Consider the following 19061-nt stretch of genomic DNA (forward strand, 5'->3'; position numbering starts at 1 on the left):
TGAGGAGAATCCATAGAGATGGATAGATGGTAGACTGTGTGAGGAGAATCCAGAGATGGATAGATGGTGCCCTGTGTGAGGAGAATCCAGAGATGGATAGATGGTGCCCTGTGTGAGGAGAATCCATAGAGATGGATAGATGGTAGACTGTGTGAGGAGAATCCATAGATGGATAGATGGTGCCCTGTGTGAGGAGAATCCATAGATGTATAGATGGTGCCCTGTGTGAGGAGAATCCATAGATGGATAGATGGTACCCTGTGTGAGGAGAATCCATAGATGGATAGATGGTGCCCTGTGTGGAGAAGCCATAGAAATGTACAGATGGAACACTGTGTGGAGAAGCCATAGAAATGTATAGATGGAACACTGTGTGGAGAAGCCATAGAAATGTATAGATGGAACACTGTGTGAGAATCCATAGATGGAACACTGTGTGAGGAGAATCCATAGAGATGTATGGACGGTACCCTGTGTGAGGAGAATCCATAGAGATGTATGGACGGTACCCTGTGTGAGGAGAATCCATAGAGATGTATAGATGGTACCCTGTGTGAGGAGAATCCATAGAGATGTATAGATGGTACCCTGTGTGAGGAGAATCCATAGAGATGTATAGAGGATACCCTATGTGAGAAGAATCCATAGAGATGGACAAAGGGCACACTTGACACAAAAGACTGTTTGGGTTTGGAGTGATCACTTAATGATCATTGCATGGTCTTCTTCCTGAAATGGGTTCCAAAGGCCCTCTTCCCATCTCTATGAATCCCTTACATAAATGTTTACGCAGATCGATTCATTGCTTTCTTTTTATTTATAAAGATCTCTTAAACTGTTTTGTAATTTTGTAATTTGCATTGTGTTATTGCAGGGCTCCCTTGTAAAATAGATCTACATCTCAATGGGACTCTGCTAAAATAAAATTATAGGTGTAACGATTGTCGTCTGGAGAAGGAGAAGAGGACCAAAGTGCAGCGTGCTACATATTCATAATCATTTTAATAAATTCTGTAAGGTGCAACAAAACCACTAAACAGAAAATAACTACCCACAACCCATAGTGCGAGAACAGGCTGCCATCAGAGACAATGATTTCCAGCTGCCTCTGATTGGGAACCATACCAGGCCAAACACATAGAAATAGAAAACATAGAACACAAAACATAGAATGCCCACCCCAACTCACGCCCTGACCAAACTAAAATACAGACATAAAAAAGGAACTAAGGTCAGGACGTGACATTAGGAGAATCTTTACACGTGTACCAGAGTTACTCAACACAGTTTGTGTTGTTTAAAGTTGCTTGTGCTGCACATCCCATATCCATCTGCTCAGCACAAATGCACAAAAGACAACCTTGAACGCCCCCATTACATTGTGAGTTGGGGATGCAGCCAGCCAGGGCTCAGTTTGTGACAGCATCTGTCTTGGTCTAATTTAGCCCTGCCAGACTAACCGCCACAGCCGGTGGATTGGCCAACTGGCAGCCTGCTGTTAGTGTCCAAGGTGCAATCTGTGGATGTGGCTCAAATGGATCCTTATTCCCTATGTAGTGCACTACTTTTGACCAGGACCTATAGGATGCACTCTATAGGGAATCGGCTGCCATTCAGGACACAACCTGTGAAATTAATTGATTGGATTTAAATAGCGTTTTTTTTTTTAACCAACTTTTTTTTAAACCAACTTCTCAAAGCCCTTTATATGGTAGGGGGAAACTCACCTCATCCACCACCAATGTGTAGCACCCACCTAGGTGATGCACAGCAACCTTTTTTTGTGCCAGAACTCTCACCACACAGCAATTAGGTGGAGAGGTGAGGAGTGTACTGTTCTGCCACGTGACACTGCAGTATTCACTGGCTCCAGACTCTGAGCTTTGTTTTTTAGCAGAAGAGGTGAGTTTTTTTACTTGGCTCCCTTCCGTATTCTGTTCCAAGGTCTCCAAGGTCACTGAGCTACCCAAGATAGACTCTGACCTTGCTCGCTAATTGCAAACTGACTCTGAAGCTGTAGGTCACGAAAGAAGGATTTTGTCCAGAGAGTTTTAGTACAGTGTTGCATTGAAGTATAGAGGAACATACAAACTCAAATATTGGATGAAAATCATGCAAACTTCAAGGCAAGTACTAGCAATCATGTTAGACACACACATTCACCAAAATAAATGTGCAGATATAAACATTTATATTTTCATATTGGGTAAAAACCTTCAGGGCTATTGAGATAAGGTTCTTCAAATCTATATTCATAAAGTGGCAGTATACAGTTTGTTGAATCTAACTGAAGTATCTCTATCTGACGTGAATGTGAAGCTCTGCATTTTGAATTTGACCTTTATCATAACAAGTATAGGGGTTGTGGAAATACAAGCACACATTACTCAGTGTTAAAATATCATACACTTCTCAGATACAGGAGGCACACACACACACGTACACACACACATAGACCTTGGTTTCCATGCCAACCGGTCTTGTCTGCGGCATTTATCTAATTAGGCTGAGTTGTGAATTCATCTTGCTTGACGATTCGCCCCAAATCCAGACTCACCGTGGAACAGAAACATTAATTCAACTTTCACCTTTTTATTAGTAGTGAAAAGCTTTTTTGCTCTTTCCTAACAATACAGTAGTCAATATCAGTACCACTCTAAAAACATCAGTAGCTATATACAGGGTCAGTTCCAGGGTCAGTAGCCATATACAGGGTCTGTTCCAGGGTCAGTAGCTATATACAGGGTCTGTTCCAGGGTCAGTAGCTATATACAGGGTCTGTTCCAGGGTCAGTAGCTATATACAGGGTCAGTTCCAGGGTCAGTAGCTATATACAGGGTCTGTTCCAGGGTCAGTAGCTATATACAGGGTCAGTTCCAGGGTCAGTAGCTATATACAGGGTCTGTTCCAGGGTCAGTAGCTATATACAGAGTCAGTTCCAGTGTCAGTAGCTATATACAGGGTCAGTTCCAGTGTCAGTAGCTATATACAGGGTCAGTTCCAGGGTCAGTAGCTATATACAGGGTCTGTTCCAGTGTCAGTAGCTATATATAGGGTCAGTTCCAGTGTCAGTAGCTATATATAGGGTCAGTTCCAGTGTCAGTAGCTATATATAGGGTCAGTTCCAGTGTCAGTAGCTATATACAGGGTCAGTTCCAGTGTCAGTAGCTATATACAGGGTCAGTTCCAGGGTCAGTAGCTATATACAGGGTCAATTCCAGGGTCAGTAGCTATATACAGGGTCAGTTACAGTGTCAGTAGCTATATACAGGGTCAGTTCCAGGGTCAGTAGCTATATACAGGGTCTGTTCCAGGGTCAGTAGCTATATACAGGGTCTGTTCCAGGGTCAGTAGCTATATACAGGGTCAGTTCCAGTGTCAGTAGCTATATACAGGGTCAGTTCCAGGGTCAGTAGCTATATATAGGGTCAGTTCCAGTGTCAGTAGCTATATACAGGGTCAGTTCCAGGGTCAGTAGCTATATATATGGTCAGTTCCAGTGTCAGTAGCTATATACAGGGTCAGTTCCAGGGTCAGTAGCTATATATAGGGTCAGTTCCAGTGTCAGTAGCTATATACAGGGTCAGTTGCAGGGTCAGTAGCTATATACAGGGTCAGTTCCAGGGTCAGTAGCTATATACAGGGTCAGTTACAGTGTCAGTAGCTATATACAGGGTCAGTTCCAGGGTCAGTAGCTATATACAGGGTCAGTTCCAGGGTCAGTAGCTATATACAGGGTCAGTTCCAGGGTCAGTAGCTATATACAGGGTCTGTTCCAGGGTCAGTAGCTATATACAGGGTCTGTTCCAGGGTCAGTAGCTATATACAGGGTCTGTTCCAGTGTCAGTAGCTATATACAGGGTCAGTTACAGTGTCAGTAGCTATATACAGGGTCAGTTCCAGGGTCAGTAGCTATATACAGGGTCAGTTCCAGGGTCAGTAGCTATATACAGGGCCAGTTCCAGTGTCAGTAGCTATATACAGGGTCAGTTCCAGGGTCAGTAGCTATATATAGGGTCAGTTCCAGTGTCAGTAGCTATATACAGGGTCAGTTCCAGGGTCAGTAGCTATATACAGGGTCAGTTCCAGGGTCAGTAGCTATATACAGGGTCAGTTACAGTGTCAGTAGCTATATACAGGGTCAGTTCCAGGGTCAGTAGCTATATACAGGGTCAGTTCCAGGGTCAGTAGCTATATACAGGGTCAGTTCCAGGGTCAGTAGCTATATACAGGGTCTGTTCCAGGGTCAGTAGCTATATACAGGGTCTGTTCCAGGGTCAGTAGCTATATACAGGGTCTGTTCCAGTGTCAGTAGCTATATACAGGGTCAGTTACAGTGTCAGTAGCTATATACAGGGTCAGTTCCAGGGTCAGTAGCTATATACAGGGTCAGTTCCAGGGTCAGTAGCTATATACAGGGTCTGTTCCAGGGTCAGTAGCTATATACAGGGTCTGTTCCAGTGTCAGTAGCTATATACAGGGTCAGTTCCAGGGTCAGTAGCTATAAACAGGGTCTGTTCCAGTGTCAGTAGCTATATACAGGGTCAGTTCCAGGGTCAGTAGCTATATACAGGGTCTGTTCCAGTGTCAGTAGCTATGTACTACAGGGTCTGTTCCAGTGTCAGTAGCTATATACAGAGTCTGTTCCAGGGTCAGTAGCTATATGCAGGGTCTGTTCCAGTGTCAGTAGCTATATACAGGGTCTGTTCCAGTGTCAGTAGCTATGAACTACAGGGTCTGTTCCAGTGTCAGTAGCTATATACAGGGTTGTTCCAGTGTCAGTAGCTATGTACTACAGGGTCTGTTCCAGGGTCAGTAGCTATATACAGGGTCTGTTCCAGGGTCAGTAGCTATATACAGGGTCAGTTCCAGTGTCAGTAGCAATATACAGGGTCAGTTCCAGGGTCAGTAGCCATATACAGGGTCTGTTCCAGGGTCAGTAGCTATATACAGGGTCTGTTCCAGTGTCAGTAGCTATATACAGAGTCAGTTCCAGTGTCAGTAGCTATATACAGGGTCTGTTCCAGGGTCAGTAGCTATATACAGGGTCAGTTCCAGTGTCATTAGCTATATACAGGGTCAGTTCCAGGGTCAGTAGCTATATACAGGGTCAGTTCCAGTGTCATTAGCTATATACAGGGTCAGTTCCAGTGTCATTAGCTATGTACTACAGGGTCTGTTCCAGTGTCAGTAGCTATATACAGGGTCTGTTCCAGTGTCAGTAGCTATATACAGGGTCTGTTCCAGGGTCAGTAGCTATATACAGGGTCTGTTCCAGTGTCAGTAGTTTTGTACTACAGGGTCTGTTCCAGTGTCAGTAGCTATATACAGGGTCAGTTCCAGGGTCAGTAGCTATATACAGGGTCAGTTACAGTGTCAGTAGCTATGTACGACAGGGTCAGTTCCAGTGTCAGTAGCTATATACAGGGTCTGTTCCAGGGTCAGTAGCTATATACAGGGTCTGTTCCAGTGTCAGTAGTTATATACATGGTCTGTTCCAGTGTCAGTAGCTATATACAGGGTCTGTTCCAGTGTCAGTAGCTATGTACTACAGGGTCTGTTCCAGTGTCAGTAGCTATATACTGGGTCTGTTCCAGGGTCAGTAGCTATATACAGGGTCTGTTCCAGGGTCAGTAGCTATATACAGGGTCAGTTGCAGGGTCAGTAGCCATATACAGGGTCTGTTCCAGGGTCAGTAGCTATATACAGGGTCAGTAGCTACAGTGCCTTGCGAAAGTATTCGGCCCCCTTGAACTTTGCGACCCTTTGCCACATTTCAGGCTTCAAACATAAAGATATAAAACTGTATTTTTTTGTGAATAATCAACAACAAGTGGGACACAATCATGAAGTGGAACGACATTTATTGGATATTTCAAACTTTTTTAACAAATCAAAAGCTGAAAAATTGGGCGTGCAAAATTATTCAGCCCCCTTAAGTTAATACTTTGTAGCGCCACCTTTTGCTGCGATTACAGCTGTAAGTTGCTTGGGGTATGTCTCTTCACTGCCATGAATCATGCATAGCGGTCGCATCGTCACTTCGCTCCGCAGGTAGTATAACTTTTTCATTACATTTCATTACATTTCATTATAGTACAACGGTTTGATTTGTCTAATCTTAGCAATTTCTTCTTAGCTAGCTACATAGCCGTCTTTGTATCAAAGATAATTGCATAATTGTCGTATTTTGTTGTTCTAACGTAGTCTTCACTGCTATTTGCCCAGCAGCTAGCCAGCTAGCCAGCTAGCAAACGCCCACCGATTAGCAGCACTGTAGTAACTATTACACTCAACTGAACGACTTGATTAGTGTAGTGTTAGCTAGCTACATAGCTGTCTTTGCTGTCTTCGTATCCAAGATAATTGTGTAGTTTAGAGTGTGTAGTCTTAGAGTGATTATCTTAATTTACCGAGGTTAGCTAGCCAGCTATTTGTCGTCCTTAAAGTAGGAGACTCTGCTAGCTAGCCAACAGCTAACAGCTAACAGCTAGCCAACGTCTACTGAATAGAACTCAACAACCCGGTCGCATTCACAGGTAGTATCACATTTTCATTTCATTTCATTACAGTACAACGGTTTGATTTGTTTGATCGTAGCTAGCTACATAGCTAGCTACATAGCCGTCTTTGTATCAAAGATAATTGTGTAGTCTAGAGCGATTTTCTAGGTTAGCTAGCCAGCTATTGTCGTTCTTTTAACGCAACGTAACGTAAACAACACTGCTAGCTAGCCCCCGAATAGCAGCACTGCAGAAACTATTACACTCAACGGAACGACTTGATTAGTGTAGTGTCAACAACGCAGCCACTGCCAGCTAGCCTACTTCAGCAGTACTGTATCATTTTAATCATTTTAGTCACTAAGATTCTTGCTACGTAAGCTTAACTTTCTGAACATTCGAGACGTGTAGTCCACTTGTCATTCCGAACTCCTTTGCATTAGCGTAGCCTCTTCTGTAGCCTGTCAACTATGTGTCTGTCTATCCCTGTTCTCTCCTCTCTGCACAGACCATACAAACGCTCCACACCGCGTGGCCGCGGCCACCCTAATCTGGTGGTCCCAGCGCGCACGACCCACGTGGAGTTCCAGGTCTCCGGTAGCCTCTGGAACTGCCGATCTGCGGCCAACAAGGCAGAGTTCATCTCAGCCTATGCCTCCCTCCAGTCCCTCGACTTCTTGGCACTGACGGAAACATGGATCACCACAGACAACACTGCTACTCCTACTGCTCTCTCTTCGTCCGCCCACGTGTTCTCGCACACACCGAGAGCTTCTGGTCAGCGGGGTGGTGGCACCGGGATCCTCATCTCTCCCAAGTGGTCATTCTCTCTTTCTCCCCTTACCCATCTGTCTATTGCCTCCTTTGAATTCCATGCTGTCACAGTTACCAGCCCTTTCAAGCTTAACATCCTTATCATCTATCGCCCTCCAGGTTCCCTCGGAGAGTTCATCAATGAGCTTGATACCTTGATAAGCTCCTTTCCTGAGGACGGCTCACCTCTCACAGTGCTGGGCGACTTTAACCTCCCCACGTCTACCTTTGACTCATTCCTCTCTGCCTCCTTCTTTCCACTCCTCTCCTCTTTTGACCTCACCCTCTCACCTTCCCCCCCTACTCACAAGGCAGGCAATACGCTCGACCTCATCTTTACTAGATGCTGTTCTTCCACTAACCTCATTGCAACTCCCCTCCAAGTCTCCGACCACTACCTTGTATCCTTTTCCCTCGCTCTCATCTAACACCTCCCACACTGGCCCTACTCGGATGGTATCGCGCCGTCCCAACCTTCGCTCTCTCTCCCCCGCTACTCTCTCCTCTTCCATCCTAGCATCTCTTACCTCTGCTCATACCTTCTCCAACCTATCTCCTGATTCTGCCTCCTCAACCCTCCTCTCCTCCCTTTCTGCATCCTTTGACTCTCTATGTCCCCTATCCTCCAGGCCGGCTCGGTCCTCCCCTCCCGCCCCGTGGCTCGACGACTCATTGCGAGCTCACAGAACAGGGCTCCGGGCAGCCGAGCGGAAATGGAGGAAAACTCGCCTCCCTGCGGACCTGGCATCCTTTCACTCCCTCCTCTCTACATTTTCCTCCTCTGTCTCTGCTGCTAAAGCCATTTTCTACCACTCTAAATTCCAAGCATCTGCCTCTAACCCTAGGAAGCTCTTTGCCACCTTCTCCTCCCTCCTGAATCCTCCTCCCCCTCCCCCTCCTCCCTCTCTGCAGATGACTTCGTCAACCATTTTGAAAAGAAGGTCGACGACATCCGATCCTCGTTTGCTAAGTCAAACGGCACCGCTGGTTCTGCTCACACTGCCCTACCCTGTGCTCTGACCTCTTTCTCCCCTCTCTCTCCAGATGAAATCTCGCGTCTTGTGACGGCCGGCCGCCCAACAACCTGCCTGCTTGACCCTATCCCCTCCTCTCTTCTCCTGACCATTTCCGGAGACCTTCTCCCTTACCTCACCTCGCTCATCAACTCATCCCTGACCGCTGGCTACGTCCCTTCCGTCTTCAAGAGAGCGAGAGTTGCACCCCTTCTGAAAAAACCTACACTCGATCCCTCTGATGTCAACAACTACAGACCAGTATCCCTTCTTTCTTTTCTCTCCAAAACTCTTGAACGTGCCGTCCTTGGCCAGCTCTCCCGCTATCTCTCTCTGAATGACCTTCTTGATCCTAATCAGTCAGGTTTCAAGACTAGTCATTCAACTGAGACTGCACTTCTCTGTATCACGGAGGCGCTCCGCACCGCTAAAGCTAACTCTCTCTCCTCTGCTCTCATCCTTCTAGACCTATCGGCTGCCTTCGATACTGTGAACCATCAGATCCTCCTCTCCACCCTCTCCGAGTTGGGCATCTCCGGCGCGGCCCACGCTTGGATTGCGTCCTACCTGACAGGTCGCTCCTACCAGGTGGCGTGGCGAGAATCTGTCTCCTCACCACGCGCTCTCACCACTGGTGTCCCCCAGGGCTCTGTTCTAGGCCCTCTCCTATTCTCGCTATACACCAAGTCACTTGGCTCTGTCATAACCTCACATGGTCTCTCCTATCATTGCTATGCAGACGACACACAGTTAATCTTCTCCTTTCCCCTTCTGATGACCAGGTGGCGAATCGCATCTCTGCATGTCTGGCAGACATATCAGTGTGGATGACGGATCACCACCTCAAGCTGAACTTCGGCAAGACGGAGCTGCTCTTCCTCCCGGGAAGGACTGCCCGTTCCATGATCTCGCCATCACGGTTGACAACTCCATTGTGTCCTCCTCCCAGAGCGCTAAGAACCTTGGCGTGATCCTGGACAACACCCTGTCGTTCTCAAGTAACATCAAGGCGGTGGCCCGTTCCTGTAGGTTCATGCTCTACAACATCCGCAGAGTACGACCCTGCCTCACACAGGAAGCGGCGCAGGTCCTAATCCAGGCACTTGTCATCTCCCGTCTGGATTACTGCAACTCGCTGTTGGCTGGGCTCCCTGCCTGTGCCATTAAACCCCTACAACTCATCCAGAACGCCGCAGCCCGTCTGGTGTTCAACCTTCCCAAGTTCTCTCACGTCACCCCGCTCCTCCGCTCTCTCCACTGGCTTCCAGTTGAAGCTCGCATCCGCTACAAGACCATGGTGCTTGCCTACGGAGCTGTGAGGGGAACGGCACCTCAGTACCTCCAGGCTCTGATCAGGCCCTACACCCAAACAAGGGCACTGCGTTCATCCACCTCTGGCCTGCTTGCCTCCCTACCACTGAGGAAGTACAGTTCCCGCTCAGCCCAGTCAAAACTGTTCGCTGCTCTGGCCCCCCAATGGTGGAACAAACTCCCTCACGACGCCAGGACAGCGGAGTCAATCACCACCTTCCGGAGACACCTGAAACCCCACCTCTTTAAGGAATACCTAGGATAGGGTAAGTAATCCTTCTCACCCCCCTTTAAGATTTAGATGCACTATTGTAAAGTGACTGTTCTTCTGGATGTCATAAGGTGAACGCACCAATTTGTAAGTCGCTCTGGATAAGAGCGTCTGCTAAATGACTTAAATGTAAATGTATCAGTTTTGCACATCGAGAGACTGAATTTTTTTCCCATTCCTCCTTGCAAAACAGCTCGAGCTCAGTGAGGTTAGATGGAGAGCATTTGTGAACAGCAGTTTTCAGTTCTTTCCACAGATTCTCGATTGGATTCAGGTCTGGACTTTGACTTGGCCATTCTAACACCTGGATATGTTTATTTTTGAACCATTCCATTGTAGATTTTGCTTTATGTTTTGGATCATTGTCTTGTTGGAAGACAAATCTCCGTCCCAGTCTCAGGTCTTTTGCAGACTCCATCAGGTTTTCTTCCAGAATGGTCCTGTATTTGGCTCCATCCACCTTCCCATCAATTTAAACCATCTTCCCTGTCCCTGCTGAAGAAAAGCAGTCCCAAACCACGATGCTGCCACCACCATGTTTGACAGTGGGGATGGTGTGTTCAGGGTGATGAGCTGTGTTGCTTTTACGCCAAACATAACGTTTTGCATTGTTGCCAAAAAGTTCCATTTTGGTTTCATCTGACCAGATGACCCAGGTGGCTTGTGGCAAACTTTAAACGGCACTTTTTATGGATATCTTTAAGAAATGGCTTTCTTCTTGCCACTCTTCCATAAAGGCCAGATTTGTGCAATATACGACTGATTGTTGTCCTATGGACAGAGTCTCCCACCTCAGCTGTAGATCTCTGCAGTTCATCCAGAGTGATCATGGGCCTCTTGGCTGCATCTCTGATCAGTCTTCTCCTTGTATGAGCCGAAAGTTTAGAGGGACGGCCAGGTCTTGGTAGATTTGCAGTGGTCTGATACTCCTTCCATTTCAATATTATCGCTTGCACAGTGCTCCTTGGGATGTTTAAAGATTGGGAAATCTTTTTGTATCCAAATCCGGCTTTAAACTTCTTCACAACAGTATCTCGGACCTGCCTGGTGTGTTCCTTGTTCTTCATGATGCTCTCTGCGCTTTTAACGGACCTCTGAGACTATCACAGTGCAGGTGCATTTATACAGAGACTTGATTACACACAGGTGGATTGTATTTATCATCATTAGTCATTTAGGTCAACATTGGATCATTCAGAGATCCTCACTGAACTTCTGGAGAGAGTTTGCTGCACTGAAAGTAAAGGGGCTGAATAATTTTGCACGCCCAATTTTTCAGTTTTTGATTTGTTAAAAAAGTTTGAAATATCCAATAAATGTCGTTCCACTTCATGATTGTGTCCCACTTGTTGTTGATTCTTCACAAAAAAATACAGTTTTATATCTTTATGTTTGAAGCCTGAAATGTGGCAAAAGGTCGCAAAGTTCAAGGGGGCCGTATACTTTCGCAAGGCACTGTATATACAGGGTCAGTTCCAGGGTCAGTACCTATATACAGGGTCTGTTCCAGGGTCAGTAGCTATATACAGGGTCTGTTCCAGTGTCAGTAGCTATGTACTACAGGGTCAGTTCCAGGGTCAGTAGCTATATACAGGGTCTGTTCCAGGGTCAGTGGCTATATACAGGGCCAGTAGCTACATACAGGGTCAGTTCCAGTGTCAGTAGCTATATACAGGGTCAGTTCCAGGGTCAGTAGCTATATACAGGGTCTGTTCCAGGGTCAGTAGCTATATACAGGGTCAGTTCCAGGGTCAGTAGCTATATATAGGGCCTGTTCCAGGGTCAGTAGCTATATACAGGGTCAGTGCCAATGCCATATTTACAATGTGCAGAGATACTGGAGTGGTAGTTTTGTATAAAACTAGATATCAGGATATGTGATTGAGGACCTTATTAATATTAACACGTTTTTCTTTCTGTATTTTTAAAAATGAATATACAGTTGAAGTCAGAAGTTTACACAGTCAACTTGGTGTATGTAAACTTCTGACCCACTGAAATTATGGTACAGTCAATTATAACTTAAATAATATGTCTGTAAACAATTGTTGGAAAATTACGTGTCATGCACAAAGTAGATGTCCTAACCGACTTGCCAAAACTATAGTTTTTTAACAAGACATTTGTGGGGTGGTTAAAAGAGAAGTTTTAATGATTCCAACCTAATTGTATGTAAACTTCTGATTTTGTAACCCCTTCTCTCCCCAATTTCAGGATATCAAATTGGTAGTTAGAGTCTTGTCCTATTGTTGCAACTCCCATGCAGACTTGGGAGAGGTGAAGTTCGAGAGCCATGCGTCCTCTGAAACACGACCTCGCCAAGCCGCACTGTTTCTTGACACGCTTCTCACTTAACCCGGAAGCCAGCTGCACCAATGTGTCGGAGGAAACACAGCTGGCAACCGAAGCCAGTGTGCATGTACCCGGCCCCCCACAAGGAGTCACTAGACCACGATGGGACAAGGACATCCCAAACCCTCCTCTAACCTGGACGACGCTGGGCCAATTGTATGCCGCCTCATGAGTCTCCCAGTCACAGCCGGCTGCGACAGAGCCAGGGATCGAACCCGGATCTGTAGTGACGCCTCTAGCACTGATCAGTGCCTTTGACTGCTGCGCCACTTGGGAGGCTCTTGTATTTATATTTTGATCTATTAAAGAGACTTTGGTCTTAAGTGTGACTCCCTGATAAAATAAAATAACATTTTATTGAATTTAATTTTCAATAAAATAATATGATAAACAGAGTAGCAGCTGCATATATGATGATTGTATGTGAGTGTGTGGGTGGGTGTAGATTCAGAATGAATGTGTGTGTGGGTTATGTATGTATGAGCAAATTATGTGTGTGTGTGGTGTGTGTGTTGGAGTTTCAGTATGAGTGTGTGTGAGTGTGTGTGTGGTGTGTGTGTGTGGTGTGTGTGTGTGTGTGGTGTGTGTGTGTTGGAGTTTCAGTATGAGTGTGTGTGGTGTGTGTGTTGGAGTTTCAGTATGAGTGTGTGTGAGTGTGTGTGGTGTGTGTGTTGAAGTTTCAGTATGAGTGTGTGTGAGTGTGTGTGGTGTGTGTGTTGGAGTTTCAGTATGAGTGTGTGTGGTGTGTGTGGTGTGTGTGTGTTGGAGTTTCAGTATGAGTGTGTGTGAGTGTGTGCGGTGTGTGTGTTGGAGTTTCAGTATGAGTGTGTGTGGTGTGTGTGTTGGAGTTTCAGTATGAGTGTGTGTGAGTGTGTGTGGTGTGTGTGTTGGAGTTTCAGTATGAGTGTGTGTAGTGTGTGTGTTGGAGTTTCAGTATGAGTGTTTGTGAGTGTGTGTGGTGGAGTTTCAGTATGAGTGTGTGTGAGTGTGTGTTGGAGTTTAAGTATGAGTGTGTGTGTGTGTGTGTGTGTGTGTTGGAGTTTCAGTGTGAGTGTGTGTGAGTGTGTGTGTTGGAGTTTCAGTATGAGTGTGTGTGTGTGTGTGTGTGTGTGTGTGTGTGTGTGTGTGTGTGTGTTGTGTTGGAGTTTCAGTATGAGTGTGTGTGGTGTGTGTGTTGGAGTTTCAGTATGAGTGTGTGTGAGTGTGTGTGTTGGAGTTTCAGTATGAGTGTGTGTGTGTGTTGGAGTTTCAGTATGAGTGTGTGTGAGTGTGTGTGTTGGAGTTTCAGTATGAGTGTGTGTGAGTGTGTGTGTTGGAGTTTCAGTATGAGTGTGTGTGAGTGTGTGTGTTGGAGTTTCAGTATGAGTGTGTGTGAGTGTGTGTGTTGGAGTTTCAGTATGAGTGTGTGTGTTGGAGTTTCAGTATGTGTGTGTGTGTGTGTGTGTGTGTGTGTGTGTGTGTGTGTGTGTGTGTGTGTGTGTGTGTGTTGGAGTTTCAGTATGAGTGTGTGTGGTGTGTGTGTGTGTGTGTTGGAGTTTCAGAGTGAGTGTGTGTGAGTGTGTGTGTGTTGGATTTTCAGTATGAGTGTGTGTGAGTGTGTGTGTTGGAGTTTCAGTATGAGTGTGTGTGTGTGTGTGTGTTGGAGTTTCAGAATGAGTGTGTGTGGTGTGTGTGTTGGAGTTTCAGTATGAGTGTGTGTGAGTGTGTGTGTTGGAGTTTCAGTATGAGTGTGTGTGTGTGTTGGAGTTTCAGTATGAGTGTGTGTGAGTGTGTGTGTTGGAGTTTCAGTATGAGTGTGTGTGTTGGAGTTTCAGTATGAGTGTGTGTGAGTGTGTGTGTTGGAGTTTCAGTATGAGTGTGTGTGTGTGTGTGTGTGTGTTGGAGTTTCAGTATGAGTGTGTGTGAGTGTGTGTGTTGTAGTTTCAGTATGAGTGCCTGTGAGTGTGTGTGTTGGAGTTTCAGTATGAGTGTGTGTGAGTGTGTGTGTGTTGGAGTTTCAGTATGAGTGTGTGTGTGTGTTGGAGTTTAAGTATGAGTGTGTGTGAGTGTGCATAGAGTCAGTGCAAATCTAAAATGAAATGGTCAATGCAGATAGTCTGTTTATGCAGATAGTCTGTTCATGCAGATAGTCTGTTTATGCAGATAGTAGCTATTTATCAGTCTTATGGCTTGGGGATAGAAGCTGTTCAGGAGCCTGTTGGTGTCAGACTTGTTGCTCCGGGACTGCTTGTCATGCAGAAGCAGTGAGAACAGTCTATGTCTTGGGTGGCTGGAGTCTTTAACAATTTTCTCGCCCTTCCTTTCACACCGCCTGATATAGAGGTCCTGGATGGCAACGAGCTCAGCCCCAGTGATGTACTAGGCTGTCCGAACCACCCTCTGTAGTGCCATGTGATAGAGGGCGGTGCAGTTGCCATACCAGGTGTTGATGCAGCCAGTCAAGATGATCTCAATGGTGCAGCTGTAGAGCTTTTGCAGATTTGTGGGCCCCATGCCCTCCTGGGCGGGAAGAGGCGCTGTTGCGATGTTGATGGGAAGCCAGGCATGACTCCACCAGACATTTTTTTAAATGTATTTTTATTTATTTTTATTTCACCTTTATTTAACCAGGTAGGCGAGTTGAGAACAAGTTCTCATTTACAATTGCGACCTGGCCAAGATAAAGCAAAGCAGTTCGACAGATACAACGACACAGAGTTACACATGGAGTAAAACAAACATAAAGTCAATAATACAGTATAAACAAGTCTATATACAATGTGAGAAAATGAGGTGAGAAGGGAGGTAAAGGCAAAAAAGGCCATGGTGGCAAAGTAAATACAATACAGCAAGTAAAACACTGGAATGGTAGTTTTGCAATGGAAGAATGTGCAAAGTAGAAATACAAATAATGGGGTGCAAAGGAGCAAAATAAATAAATTAATTAAATACAGTTGGGAAATAGGTAGTTGTTTGGGCTAAATTATAGGTGGGCTATGTACAGGTGCAGTAATCTGTGAGCTGCCCTGACAGTTGGTGCTTAAAGCTAGTGAGGGAGATAAGTGTTTCCAGTTTCAGAGATTTTTGTAGTTCGTTCCAGTCATTGGCAGCAGAGAACTGGAAGGAGAGGCGGCCAAAGAAATAATTGGTTTTGGGGGTGACTAGAGAGCTATACCTGCAGGAGCGTGTGCTACAGGTGGGAGATGCTATGGTGACCAGCGAGCTGAGATAAGGGGGGACTTTACCTAGCAGGGTCTTGTAGATGACATGGAGCCAGTGGGTTTGGCGACGAGTATGAAGCGAGGGCCAACCAATGAGAGTGTACAGGTCACAATAGTGGGTAGTATATGGGGCTTTGGTGACAAAACGGCTGGCACTGTGATAGACTGCATCCAATTTGTTGAGTAGGGTATTGGAGGCTATTTTGTAAATGACATCGCCAAAGTCGAGGATTGGTAGGATGGTCAGTTTTACAAGGGTATGTTTGGCAGCATGAGTGAAGGATGCTTTGTTGCGAAATAGGAAGCCAATTCTAGATTTAACTTTGGATTGGAGATGTTTGATATGGGTCTGGAAGGAGAGTTTACAGTCTAACCAGACACCTAAGTATTTGTAGTTGTCCACGTATTCTAAGTCAGAGCCGTCCAGAGTAGTGATGTTGGACAGGCGGGTAGGTGCAGGTAGAGATTGGTTGACGAGCATGCATTTAGTTTTACTTGTATTTAAGATCAATTGGAGGCCACGGAAGGAGAGTTGTATGGCATTGAAGCTTGCCTGGAGGGTTGTTAACACAGTGTCCAAAGAAGGGCCAGAAGTATACAGAATGGTGTCGTCTGCGTAGAGGTGGATCAGAGACTCACCAGCAGCAAAAGCGACCTCATTGATGTATACAGAGAAGAGAGTCGGTCCAAGAATTGAACCCTGTGGCACCCCCATTGAGACTGCCAGAGGTCCGGACAGCAGACCCTCCGATTTGACACACTGAACTCTATCAGAGAAGTAGTTGGTGAACCAGGCGAGGCAATCATTTGAGAAGCCAAGGCTGTCGAGTCTGCCGATGAGGATGTGGTGATTGACAGAGTCGAAAGCCTTGGCCAGATCAATGAATACGGCTGCACAGTGATGTTTCTTATCGATGGCGGTTAAGATATCGTTTAGGACCTTGAGCGTGGCTGAGGTGCACCCATGACCAGCTCTGAAACCAGATTGCATAGCAGAGAAGGTATGGTGAGATTCAAAATGGTCGGTAATCTGTTTGTTGACTTGGCTTTCGAAGACCTTAGAAAGGCATGGCAGGATAGATATAGGTCTGTAGCAGTTTGGGTCAAGAGTGTCCCCCCCATCCCAGTCAGACAATCCAAAATAAAGGAACCACCTCGCTGGAAACTGAGGGATAAGTTGGAAACGTTGAAACTTTTTAATGAAACCATCCATCAAGGTCAAGTGGCCTAATTCTGTAGTGGTGGCGTTCTTTTGTTTTTCACACAACAACTTTGAGTAAGCAAAATGCAGGTTTTAAACCACTTTTAATTCACATGAACAATGACTCGGCTGATTTGTATTTTAAAAACCATGTGGCATCATTAACATAGTATTACACCACGCCAAACAACCACCATCTACTACACAACCTGCAAGGCACCTAGAAACATTTCTCTCTTAAAGGTTTTATTTTAGTTTCTGACATCACAGCCACCTGAATTACCTAGCAAGCCACCATCTAGTTTACGGTCCACAGTTTGTATTCTGTACCCTTCTGAAATACAATCAAATGAACAAAGTTCAGCTAAGATCAATAACACTTCCCCTTTCCAAGTGAAGGCATCTCCAATATAAACCCAGAGCCACTTAGTTACTTATCAACTATGTGTGTATGTGTGTGTGCATGTATATCTGTGTATGTATGTGTATGCGTGTGTGTGAGTGTAGACACACAAAGGTCGTCCTGAAATTCACCCTGTAGTGATCTTACCCTACAGTATTCTAATCAGACTGCTAGAGGGACTATACAGAACGTTTGCCACTAGTGGTGCCTCTGATCTAAAAATTGGTAAAGAATTAGAAACTGAACTTCCATAGTATCTTTAACTCTGATGTCTACATTGTGCAGCAGCCAAGCACGTTTTGCTTTCTTGTTGTCTATAGTATGCAAACCTTTCTTCCTGTGCTGGCTTGCCTGTATCTACAATAAAACACCCGCATCTATAGCACCTCTGCATTGCCAAACATACAGTATGTACTCCAAAAACTCTTAGAAAAGGCCAATATAGTGGTGTAGTTTGGATGAAAATGATGTTGAATATAGCAATAAAATACATTTATCAATCTGACTCCAATATTATCTGAATAAAGGGAAGGGGGAGGAAGGGAGGTGAGAAGGAAGGAAGGAAGGAAGGAAGGGAGGGGAGGGAGGGAGGGAGGAAGGGAGGGGAGGGAGGGAGGAAGGGAGGAAGGGGAGAGAAGAGGGGGGGAGAGGAAGGAAGAGGAGGGAAGGAAGGAAGGGCGCGGTGGGAGGGAGGGGGCAATCTAGGAAGTGCCAGCAGAGTAAGTCAGGATACTAGCCCACTAAGCTGGGGAAGGGAAGGAGAAGGGATGGAGGAAAGGAGTAGAGGGGAGAGGAGAAGGGATGGAGTAGAGGGGAGAGGAGAAGGGATGGAGTAGAGGAGAGAGGATAAGGGATGGAGGAGAGGAGAGAGGATAAGGGATGGAGGAGAGGAGAGAGGATAAGGGATGGAGTAGAGGGGAGAGGATAAGGGATGGAGGAGAGGGGAGAGGATAAGGGATGGAGGAGAGGGGAGAGGATAAGGGATGGAGTAGAGGGGAGAGGATAAGGGATGGAGGAGAGGAGAGAGGATAAGGGATGGAGTAGAGGAGAGAGGATAAGGGATGGAGTAGAGGGGAGAGGATAAGGGATGGAGGAGAGGAGAGAGGATAAGGGATGGAGGAGAGGAGTAGAGGGGAGAGGATAAGGGATGGAGGAGAGGAGTAGAGGGGAGAGGATAAGGGATGGAGGAGAGGGGAGAGGATAAGGGATGGAGTAGAGGGGAGAGGATACGGGATGGAGTAGAGGGGAGAGGATAAGGGATGGAGGAGAGGAGAGAGGATAAGGGATGGAGGAGAGGAGAGAGGATAAGGGATGGAGGAGAGGAGAGGATAAGGGATGGAGGAGAGGGGAGAGGATAAGGGATGGAGGAGAGGAGAGAGGATAAGGGATGGAGGAGAGGAGTGAGGATAAGGGATGGAGTAGAGGGGAAAGGATAAGGGATGGAGTAGAGGAGAGAGGATAAGGGATGGAGTAGAGGGGAGAGGATAAGGGATGGAGTAGAAGGGAGAGGATAAGGGATGGAGTAGAAGGGAGAGGAGAAGGGATGGAGTAGAGGGGAGAGGATAAGGGATGGAGTAGAAGGGAGAGGATAAGGGATGGAGGAGAGGAGAGAGGATAAGGGATGGAGGAGAGGAGAGAGGATAAGGGATGGAGGAGAGGAGAGAGGATAAGGGATGGAGGAGAGGGGAGAGGATAAGGGATGGAGGAGAGGTGAGAGGATAAGGGATGCAGGAGAGGAGAGAGGATAAGGGATGGAGTAGAGGGGAAAGGATAAGGGATGGAGGAGAGGAGAGAGGATAAGGGATGGAGTAGAGGGGAGAGGATAAGGGATGGAGTAGAAGGGAGAGGATAAGAGATGGAGGAGAGGAGAGAGGATAAGGGATGGAGGACAGGGGAGAGGATAAGGGATGGAGTAGAGGAGTAGAGGGGAGAGGAGATGGGATGGAGTAGAGGAGGGGAGGGCCCTGTTGATACAAACCAGTAAACTAAAACAG

The sequence above is a fragment of the Oncorhynchus keta genome, chromosome 2 (assembly GCF_023373465.1).
Source record: "Oncorhynchus keta strain PuntledgeMale-10-30-2019 chromosome 2, Oket_V2, whole genome shotgun sequence".
Lineage (NCBI taxonomy): Eukaryota > Metazoa > Chordata > Actinopteri > Salmoniformes > Salmonidae > Oncorhynchus > Oncorhynchus keta.